The sequence below is a fragment of the Oncorhynchus nerka genome, linkage group LG15, assembly GCF_034236695.1.
Source record: "Oncorhynchus nerka isolate Pitt River linkage group LG15, Oner_Uvic_2.0, whole genome shotgun sequence".
NCBI classification, from domain to species: Eukaryota; Metazoa; Chordata; class Actinopteri; order Salmoniformes; family Salmonidae; genus Oncorhynchus; species Oncorhynchus nerka.
In genome coordinates this window covers 96,041,013-96,053,276 of record NC_088410.1, presented here as the reverse complement: position 1 = coordinate 96,053,276, position 12,264 = coordinate 96,041,013, and the positions used below count along the sequence as shown (strand labels likewise).

General features: G+C 41.1%; 1 protein-coding gene across 1 annotated transcript in view; it reads right to left on the bottom strand.

Moving 5' to 3' along the window:
• The window catches only part of asic1b (acid-sensing (proton-gated) ion channel 1b), a 543,240-nt gene that overhangs the window by 421,050 nt on the left and 109,926 nt on the right, over positions 1–12,264 (bottom strand). The window lies entirely within an intron of this gene.

Sequence of the window (12,264 nt, the reverse complement as noted above, 5' to 3'; positions counted from 1 at the left end):
TTTGGTCACTGGCTTGAATCCCTGAAATGCTGAAATGTCTTCAGTCAATAAGTATTCAACCCCTTTGTTATGGGAACCCTAAATAAGTTCAGGAGTAGAAATGTGCTTAACAAGTCACATAACGAGTTGCATGGACTCACTCTGTGTACAATAATAGTGTTTAACATTATTTTTGAATGACATCTCTGTAACCCACACATACAATTATCTGTAAGGTCCCTCAGTCGAACAGTGAATTTCAAACACAGATTTAATCACAAAGACCCGGGTGGTTTTCCAATGCATTGCAAAGAAGGGCACCTACTGGTAGATGACAACAACAACAAAACTCATTTGAATATCCCTTTGAGCAGGGTGAAGTTAATAATTACACTGTGGATGGTGTATCAATACACCCAGTCACTACAAAGTTACAGACGTATCAATACACCCAGTCACTACAAAGATACAGGCATATCAATACACCCAGTCACTATAAAGATACAGACGTATCAATACACCCAGTCACTATAAAGATACAGGTGTATCAATACACCCAGTCACTACAAAGATACAGACGTATCAATACACCCAGTCACTATAAAGATACAGACGTATCAATACACCCAGTCACTATAAAGATACAGACATATCAATACACCCAGTCACTATAAAGATACAGACATATCAATACACCCAGTCACTATAAAGATACAGGCGTATCAATACACCCAGTCACTACAAAGATACAGACGTATCAATACACCCAGTCACTATAAAGATACAGACATATCAATACACCCAGTCACTATAAAGATACAGACATATCAATACACCCAGTCACTATAAAGATACAGGCGTATCAATACACCCAGTCACTATAAAGATACAGGCGTATCAATACACCCAGTCACTATAAAGATACAGGCGTATCAATATACCCAGTCACTATAAAGATACAGGCGTATCAATACACCCAGTCACTATAAAGATACAGACGTATCAATACACCCAGTCACTATAAAGATACAGGCGTATCAATACACCCAGTCACTATAAAGATACAGACGTATCAATGCACCCAGTCACTATAAAGATACAGGCGTATCAATACACCCAGTCACTATAAAGATACAGGCGTATCAATACACCCAGTCACTATAAAGATACAGGCGTATCAATACACCCAGTCACGACAAAGATACAGGCGTATCAATACACCCAGTCACTATAAAGATACAGGCGTCCTTCCTAACTCAGTTACCAGAGAGGAAATAAACCACTCAGGGAGTTCACCATGAGGCCAATGGTGACTTTAAAACAGTTACAGAGTTCAATGGCTGTGATAGGAGAAAACTGAGGATGGATCAACAACATTGTAGTTACTCTATAATACTAACCCAAATGGCAGAGTGAAGAGAAGAAAGCTTGTAGAGAAAATTAACATTTAGCAAAGCAATTCCCTTTTTGTGCTGAATACAAAGTGTTATGTTCGGGGCAAATCCAATACAACACATTACTGAGGACCACTCTCCATATTTTCAAGAATAGTGGTGGCTGCATCATATTATGGGTATGCTAGTTTTTCAGGATAAAAAAAAGAGCTAAGCACAAACAAAATCTGGTTCAGTCTGCTTTCCACCAGACACTGGGAGATAAATTCACCTATCAGCAAGACAATAACCTAAAACACAAGACCAAATCTACACTTGAGTTGCTTACCAAGGTCGTCAGTTGAACAGTGTTTCCTCCGACACATTGGTGCAGCTGGCTTCCAAGTTAAGTGGGCGGGTGTTAAAACGTATTATGGCTGCAGGGCAGTATTGAGTAGCTTGGATGAATAAGGTGCCCAGAGTAAACTGCCTGCTACTCAGGCCCAGAAGCTAAGATATGCATATTACTAGGCGATTTGGATAAAAAACACTCTGAAGTTTCTAAAACTGTTTGAATGATGTCTGTAAGGAATAACAGAACTCATATGGCAGGCAAAAACATGAGAAAAAATCCAACCAGGAAGTGGGAAAACTGAGGCTTGTAGTTTTTCAACTCTTTGCCTACTGTGGAGGAGGAGAGAATGAGAGCTGTTTCAACCAGGTGTCTGACTGAAGGCCAAGAGCTGATCACGCGTGCTCCAGTGAGAGGTAGCTGCGTTCCATTGCATTTCTAAAGACAAAGGAATTCTCCGGTTGGGACATTATTGAAGATTTATGTTAAAAACATCCTAAAGATTGATTCTATACATCGTTTGACATGTTTCTAAGAACTGTAACGGAACTTTTTGACTTTTTATCTGGACCTAGTGCTCACGCCTCATGAATTTGGATTTGCAAACTAAACGTGTGATCAAAAAGGAGGTATTTGGACATAAATTATGGACTTTATCGAACAAAACAAACAGTTATTGTGGAACTGGGATTCCTGGGAATGCATTCTGATGAAGATCATCAAAGGTAAGTGAATATTTATAATGATATTTCTGACTTCTGTTGACTCCATTACATGGAGGGTATCTGTATGGCTTGTTTTTGTGTCTGAGCTCTGTACTCAGATTACTGCATGGTGTGCTTTTTCCATAAAAAAAAAATGAAATCTGACACAGCTGTTGCATTAAGGAGAAGTGGATCTATAATTCCATGCATAAGAGTTGTATCTTTTATCAATGTTTATTATGAGTATTTCTGTACATTGATGTGGCTCTCTGCAAATTCACTGGATGCTTTGGAAGCAAAACATTACTGAACATAACGCGCCAATGTAAACTGAGATTTTATGATATAAAGAGTCAAAACCAACATTTATTCCAATTAGCTTTTTTCTCTGCCAAGAAGATGACCTTTCGTTTGAAAGTTGGTGTCTTAAATTGTTTGTTGTTGTTGTAATGAATTCTTTACGGTCAAGTTTTTTATATAATACTTTAAATAACTTGTAGAAAATACACTTAATGACACTGTACTGAAGCATTACGCCCATCATAATCATATAAGCCAGATAGTCCTATCATGTACAAGCCCTTATATCAGTCATCGGTCAAAAAGAGGGCATCTTGACCTGAAATCAAATCAAATCAAAATCTATTTATAAAGCCCTTTTTACATCATAGTGTTTACGCAGAAACCAATCCAGACAGACAGACAGACAGACAGACAGACAGACAGACAGACAGACAGACAGACATTAGTAATGTTATCCAACACTGACATTAGTAATGTTAAACACTGTTATTAGTAATGTTAAACACTGTTATTAGTAATGTTAAACACTGTTATTAGTAATGTTAAACACGGTAAGTAATGTTAAACAACACTGTAATAAGTAATGTTAAACACTTTTATTAGTAATGTTAAACACTGTTATTAGTAATGTTAAACAACACTGTTATTAGTAATGTTAAACACTGTTATTAGTAATGTTAAACACTGTTATTAGTAATGTTAAACACGGTAAGTAATGTTAAACAACACTGTAATAAGTAATGTTAAACACTTTTATTAGTAATGTTAAACACTGTTATTAGTAATGTTAAACACTTTTATTAGTAATGTTAAACACTGTTATTAGTAATGTTATTAGTAATGTTATTAGTAATGTTAAACACGGTAAGTAATGTTAAACAACACTGTAATAAGTAATGTTAAACACTTTTATTAGTAATGTTAAACACTGTTATTAGTAATGTTAAACAACACTGTTATTAGTAATGTTATGAGTAATGTTATTAGTAATGTTAAACACTGTTATTAGTCATGTTATTAGTAATGTTAAACACTGTTATTAGTAATGTTAAACAGCACTGTTATTAGTAATGTTAAACACTGTTATTAGTAATGTTAAACAACACTGTAATAAGTAATGTTAAACACTTTTATTAGTAATGTTAAACACTGTTATTAGTAATGTTAAACAACACTGTTATTAGTAATGTTATTAGTAATGTTATTAGTAATGTTAAACACTGTTATTAGTCATGTTAAACACTGTTATTAGTAATGTTATTAGTAATGTTAAACACTTTTATTAGTAATGTTAAACAGCACTGTTATTAGTAATGTTATTAGTAATGTTATTAGTAATGTTAAACACTGTTATTAGTAATGTTAAACACTGTTATTAGTAATGTTATCCAACACTGTCATTAGTAATGTTAAACAACACTGTTATTAGTAATGTTAAACAACACTGTTATTAGTAATGTTAAACAACACTGTTATTAGTAATGTTATTAGTAATGTTAAACAACACTGTTATTAGTAATGTTAAACAGCACTGTTATTAGTAATGTTATTAGTAATGTTAAACAAAACTGTTATTAGTAATGTTAAACACTGTTATTAGTAATGTTAAACAAAACTGTTATTAGTAATGTTATTAGTAATGTTAAACACTGTTATTAGTAATGTTAAACAAAACTGTTATTAGTAATGTTATTAGTAATGTTAAACACTGTTATTAGTAATGTTAAACAAAACTGTTATTAGTAATGTTATCCAACACTGATATTAGTAATGTTAAGCAACACTGTCATTAGTAATGTTAAACAGCACTGTTATTAGTAATGTTAAGCAACACTGTCATTAGTAATGTTAAGCAACACTGTCATTAGTAATGTTAAACAACACTGTCAAACTAACGTCAATATTACGTTATCCTGTTATTCAAAAACAGCCGTGGCGCTTGCTTCCCAATAGTGTACTTTCTCCTTCAACTGACTTCCTCGGCCCACCAATAAAGAACTATCCAGCTATTGGTCCGGCTATTTACTCAACGGGAAACGCAATATAAAAGGAAACAAGGCCCGAGTCTTAGGCTTCGTCCAGAACAGCTCCCTATTCCCAAAAGAAGTGGCCTACAAAGGGAATAGGCTGTCATTTGGGACTCAAGTCAGCCTTAGTAGGTTCGAATCCAGGCTGTATCACAACCAGCCGTGATTGGGTTAAATAAAAACATTTAAAAAAATTGTATTTCAGCCAGGTCCACTCAGCCAGGTCCACTCAGCCAGGACCACTCAGCCAGGACCACTCAGCCAGGTCCACTCAGCCAGGACCACTCAGCCAGGACCACTCAGCCAGGACCACTCAGCCAGGTCCACTCAGCCAGGTCCACTCTGCCAGGACCACTCAGCCAGGTCCACTCAGCCAGGTCCACTCAGCCAGGTCCACTCAGCCAGGTCCACTCAGCCAGGACCACTCAGCCAGGACCACTCAGCCAGGTCCACTCTGCTGCCTCCCCCAATCCCCCGATTTGTAACCTCAGCTCGGAACACCCATTGAAGCTGTCAGCTGAGTTTTAGCACAGAATTACTTTCCCATATTAATACATACACTACAGTGCCCACAGATAGCTACCAACTTCACAAAGGGGCATGTACACACGCACCTACACACACCTACACACACACACACACACACACACACACATATAAACCTACACAACCACACACACAGAAGTGGAGGCAGAGGGAGGGAGGGATGGATGGATGAATGAAAGAGAGAGTGAGGCTAGTGAGGGTCGTGAGGGATTTGAGGGTCATGAGGGATGTGAGGTATGTGAGGGTAGTAAGGGATGTGAGGGTCGTTAGGGATGTGAGGGTCATTAGGGATGTGAGGGTAGTGAGGGTAGTAAGGGATGTGAGGGTCGTTAGGGATGTGGGGGTTGTGGGGGATGTGAGGGATGTGAGGGTAGTGAGGGATGTGAGGGTCGTTAGGGATGTGAGGGTCATGAGGGATGTAAGGGTCGTGAGGGATTTTAGGGTAGTGAGTGTAGTGAGGGATTTGAGGGTAATGAGGTTATTGGGGGATGTGAGAGATGTAAGGGTAGTGGGAGGAGTGAGGGATGAGAGGGTAGGGAGGAATGTGAGGGTAGTGCATCTACACACACACACAGATAAACACACACACACTATTCCTGGCCAGCCATCCGAAGTGGAGGCAGAGGGATGTGGGGGTAGTGAGGGTATTGAGGGTCGTGGGGGTATTGAGGGTCGTGGGGGGTATTGAGGGATGTGAGGGATGTATGTGTATTGAGACAATACCAGTATTATTGGGTGTTTAGTAGGGTAGAGACAATAGCAGTATGGGTAGTGAGGGTAGTGAGTGATGAGGTACATAAGGCTGTCGCTCTGGATAAGAGCGTCTGCTAAATGACTTAAATGTAAATGTAAATGCTGTAGTAGTAATGGGATGATGATGATTTGTTTGTTTCATCTTAGCCAGCCTGTAGAGAAACAGAAACAGTCTCTTTGCTCTGCCTTTGACCTACTGAGGTTTATCCGTGAGGCACAAGCTGTAGTCAGGTCAGCACTTTAGTGCACTGATGCTGCTGGAAATCCCAGGGTTTAATTTTCTGTTGACACCAACCCAACCATAGCAAGTTACTACGACGCATTAAAATAGCACACATGAATACAACAGGGAGAGAGTTGAGATGAGATGCACTTTGCATGAGGATGATATCTCTCTCTCTCTCTCTTTCTCTCTCACTCTCTCGCTCCCTCTCTCTCTCTCTCTCTTTCTCTCTCACTCTCTCGCTCTCTCTCTCTCTCTCTCTCTCTCTCTCTCTCTCACTCTCTTGCTCTCTCTCTCTCACTCTCTCGCTCTCTCTCTACCCCCCCCCCCTTCTCTCTCTGTGCTGTGTGCTCCACAGCAGGGATTTGTGGTGTGAATCGTTCACTCAGCACCCCTTAAGTGATTATTTATTTCTGGTGCTTTTAAATTTCCTCCTTCTCGCCCCCCCCCCTCACGGCACCGCCGGCCTGCCTGTAAATGATCTGTTAGGGGGGGGATAGAGATTAAGAGAGGAGGAGGATATACACAGGGGATGGAGGGATAGATGCAAGAAGGGATATACACTACTGTTCAAAAGTTTGGGGTCACATAGAAATGTCCTTGTTTTTGAAAGAAAAGCACATTTTTTGGTCCATTAAAATAACATCAAATTGATCAGAAATACAGTGTTAATGTTGTAAATGACTATTGTAGCTGGAATCGGCTGAAGGCCAGCGTCACGGACTCGCCTCTTCACTGCTGACGTTGAGACTGCTGTTTTGTGGGTACTATTTAATGAAGCTGCCAGTCGAGGACTTGTGAGGCGTCTGTTTCTCAGAAGTACCCTATTAGCTTAATGCTAATTTACCTACAGCTGAAGTACCCTAACAACTACAGGTTGTTTCCTCTTAGAAACTGGGTGGTTTGAGCCCTGAATGCTGATTGGCTGACAGCCGTGGTATATCAGACCATAGTTCCAGTTATCATACATGGTGGTGAATCTTTATCGTTGGCACTGAAGTCATATCCATCTGTGTTATACACTACATGGCACCTGCTCGTCGAACATCTCATTCCAAAATCATGTGCATTAATATGGAGTTGGTCCTCCCCTTTGTTGCTATAACAACCTCCTCTCTTCTGGGAAAGCATTCCACTAGATAAGGGCTGCCCAACCCTCTTCCTGGAGATCTACTTTCCTGTAGGTTTTCAGTCCAACCCTAATTTAGCATATCTGATTCAGCTAGTTAACGTCTTGTTGAGCAACTAATGAGTAGAATCAGGGGTGATAAAGGGTTGGACTAAAAACCCACAGGATGGTAGATCTCCATGAAGAGGGTTGGACAGACCTGCACTAGATTGCTGCGAAGATTTGCTTCCATTCAGCCACAAGAGCATTAGTGAGGTCGGGCACTTGATGTGGGCTAATATGCCTGGCTAGCAGTCCAATTCATCCCATAGGTGTTCAATTGGGTTATGGGGTTGAGGTCAGGGCTCTGTGCAGGCCAGTCAAATTCTTCCAAACCAATCGCGACAAACCATTTCTGTATGGACCTCACTTTGTGCACCGGGGCATTGTCATGCAATAAACAGGAAAGGTCCTTCCCCAAACTGTTGCCACAAAGTTGGAAACACATAATCATCTAGAATGTCATTATATGCTGTAGCGTGAAGATTTCCCTTCACTGGAACTAAGGGGCCTAACCCGAACCATGAAAAACAGCCCCAGGCCATTATTCCTCCTTCACCAAACTTTACAGTTGGCACTATGCATTGGGGCAGGTAGTGTTCTCCTGGCATCCGCCAAACCCAGATTAGTCTGTTGGACTGCCAGATGGTGAAGAGTGTCTCATCACTCCAGGGAACTTGTTTCCACTGCTCCAGAGTCCAATGGCGGTGAGCTTTTCACCACACCAGCCGACGCTTGGTATTACGCATGGTGATCAAAGACTTGTGTTCGGCTGCTTGGCCATTGAAAGCATTTCATGAAGCTCCCGACGAACAGTTCTTGTACTGACGTTGCTTCCAGAGGCAGTTTGTAAGTTGGAAGTGAGTGTTGCAACCGAGGACAGACGATTTTTACACGGTACGCGCTTCAACACTCAGTGTTCCCGTTCTGTGAGCTTGTGTGGCCTACCACTTCGCGGCTGAGCCGTTGTTGCTCCTAAACGTTCCCACTTCATAATAACAGCACTTACAGTTGACCTGGGCAGCTCTAGCAGAGCAGAAATTCAACGAACTGACTTGTTGGAAAGGTGGCATCCTATGACAGTGGCACCTTGAAAGTCACTGAGCTCGTCAGTAAGTCCATTCTATTGTCAATGTTTGTCTATGGAGATTGCATGGCTGTGTGCTCGATTTTATGCACCTGTCAGCAACGACTGTGGCTAAAATAGCCGAATTCACTCATTTGAAAGTGTGTCCACATACCTTTGTATATATAGTGTACAACCATTATCACATTCACTAACCCCATCACCATTACGTATCCAACCAACCAACACAGCACCATGGCAACCATGGGCGCCATGGCAACCACTTTAGGTTCTAATTAGGGGACTTGTGTTTGATCTGAGAAGGAGACTGGTGTTTGTGTGTGTGTGTGTGTGTGTGTGTGTGTGTGTTTGTCTCTTTCTGTGTTTGTGTGTTTGTCTCTTTCTGTGTTTGTGTGTTTGTCTCTGTCTGTGTGTTTGTGTGTGTGTGTTTGTCTCTTTCTGTGTTTGTGTGTTTGTCTCTGTCTGTGTGTGTGTGTGTGTGTTTGTCTCTTTCTCTGTTTGTGTGTTTGTCTCTGTCTGTGTGTGTGTGTGTGTGTGTGTGTGTGTGTGTGCTTGATCTGACAAGGAGCTGGTAGTTGTATATGGAGATTTGATTCTACATCTGTGTTTGTGTGCTTGAGGCAGTGGCCTATTTTCTGTTTTTGTCAAAAGAATGTTGATGTGATGTATCTGTATCTTTGCATGCTCAGATGGGTCTGACAATGTTTGATGGAAAATGTAGAACTCAAGAAAAGTAGAATTAGATCCATCCATCACACAAAACCATATGGACACTATACTGTCACTTTTCAACATACATGTTTCAAGTTTTTGTGTGTGTGTGTGTGTGTGTGTGTGTGTGTGTGTATGTGTGTGTGTGTGTGTGTGTGTGCTGAGAGTCGGTGCAGGTGGTCAGTCCAGTTCAAGTGTTCAGCAGTCTGATGGCTTGTAGATATAAACTGTCCCTGAGCCTGTTGGTATCAGACATCATGCTCTGATATACCGTCTGCCCGACGGTAAGGGAATGAACAGCTCATGGCAGGAAGTGACCTCACATTGGGGTGTTTGGGGTCCTTGATGATGCTACGGGACTTCTTCAGGCACCGTTTCAAGTAGATGTCCTGGATGGGTGGGAGCACAATCCCAGAGATGTACTGGGCCGTCTTCACCACCCGCTGGAGGGCCTTTCGGTCGTGGACGAAACAATTCCCGTAACCGGGCCGTAATGCAACCCGTGCTTCTACACTTGCATTGCTTGCTGTTTGGGGTTTTAGGCTGGGTTTCTGTACAGCACTTTGAGATATCAGCTGATGTTTAGAAGAGCAATATAAATACATTTGATTTGATTTGATGACACTCGATGGTGCAACGGTAGTATTTGGCGATGACCCCGGGTGGCACGCCAAATTTCTACCGCCGCCCTAGGAAGTAGAGACACTGTTACGCTGTAATGACTAGAGTGGTGGTGTTGTTGGTCCATGTCAAGTCCTCGGTGATGTGGAGGCTGAGGAACTTGTGGATAAGCAGAGGGCTGAGGACACACCCCTGGGGGGCCCCTGTGTTAAGAGTCAGAGTGTAGGAGGTGTTGTTGCCTAAATTCACAGTCTGTGGTCTGCCCGTCAGGAGGTCCAGGATCCAGGTTCATAGTGTCCAGCCTATGGCTGACCCCATTTAGTCGACTGGTCGATTATTTTATCGACAGGATGTTGTCTGACCAATATTCTTTTTGGAAAGAAGTGGCAAATATATAAACATTATTTATGGCATACGAAACACCTGTCTGAGTGGCCACGGAGATGGCACACCAGTATCACTAGTAGCACATTTACCGTTAATTAACATAATTTCTAATCTACAATATTTGTTTGGTTACAGTAATTTCTGTTAATTTTTATTTTACCTTTATTTTACTAGGCAAGTCAGTTAAGAACAAATTTCAATGACGGCCTAGGAACAGTGGGTTAACTGCCTGTTCAGGAGCAGAACGACAGATTTGTACCTTGTCAGCTCGGGGATTCAAACTTGCAACCTTTCGGTTACTAGTCCAACGCTCTAACCACTAGGCTACCCTGCCACCTCTACACTCTAACCACTAGGCTACCCTGCCACCTCTACACTCTAACCACTAGGCTACCCTGCCACCTCTACACTCTAACCACTAGGCTACCCTACCACCTCTACACTCTAACCACTAGGCTACCCTGCCACCTCTACACTCTAACCACTAGGCTACCCTGCCGCCCAATTCAATATATTATTATTATTACAATCGTACTGTTGACATTGTAGGAGAGGATATGTGTTCTGCAAACAACGTGTCCTCTCCTACAATGTCAACAGTACGATTGTAATAATAATAATATATTGTTGTTTGCAGAACACATATCCTAGGCTACACTTCTGAGAAAAAAACGGTTAATTTCATTCCATTTACAAGTTCATTATAATTCGTTGTCTTTTGTTTGGAGCGCTCCTGTCCATCTTGCGTAAGGACACTCACCGATCACCCATAGAGGTATGCATGGGCATACCGTACGCATACCGGGCCTGCGCACAAATGTATTCCTATAAATGTGTCCATTTGGGGATCTGATACTGATTCTGATTGTTTAAAGTCACCATCACTGTGGAGTTTCTCAAAGTAATTTTTTCTTTGCCTCAAACAGCAAGTAAACAGTTAATTCATTGTCTGTTTTTACATCCATTGAGAATGACAATAGTTCCTCAATGTAGCAAATTTGCAAAAATCCTTCCATGTCATGCTAAAAATAGGCCTACCTGATTACTTCTTATCCCGCAAATAGCCTACGGCTGTGTATGTCTGTCCTCAGCTCACTGGTGGTGTGGGAAACTCTGAGGACTCAGAATATTTTATACAATGTTGCAAGTCTGCTAGCAGGAGCTTCAGGCCAGACCCAGTTAATAGTTGATGCAATGTTTCAAGTTCCTTACAGAGAGGTTATGCATAGCCAATGTGATTTATAGGATATATTTTATTTTTATCAGGATGTGTTCCACCTGCTGGCTGCAAAGTTTTTATTTGTTGACTTTATGTAGGCTATTTTTACATATGAAGATATGAGGGTCGTGAGGCCTTTGCCAACGGCAAAATAAGTTACTTTTGGATTTGTATCATTTTAATTTAAATATAATTTTGATGAACCACTTGACCTTGATTTTGAGGTATGAAGCCTTTATTACAGTTGATGTCTGAAGTTTACATAGGACATCTACTGTGTGCATGACACAAGTCATTTCTCCAACAATTGTTTACAGACAGATGGATCTCGTCCTCCTCTTCTGAGGAGGAGTAGCGAGAAGGATCGGAGGACCAATGCGCAGCGTGGTAAGTGTTTAAGGTAAGTGTTCCATAATGTTTAATCAAAATGAACACTACGAAATACAAAACAATAAACGTGAAATGAACGAAACAGTCCCGTGTGGCACAAACACGGAAAATAAACACCCACAACTCAAAAGTGAAACCCAGGCTACCTAAGTATGATTCTCAATATGGGACAACGATTGACAGCTGCCTCTGATTGAGAACCATACTAGGCCGAACACAGAAATTCCAAATGATAGAAAAACGAACATAGACCACCCACCCAACTCACGCCCTGACCATACTAAAACAAAGATATAATAACAGAACTAAGGTCAGAACGTGACAATTATTTCACTTATAATTCACTGTATCACAATTCCAGTGGGTCAGAAGATTACATACACTAAGTTGACTGTGCCTTTAAACAGCTTGGAAAATTCCA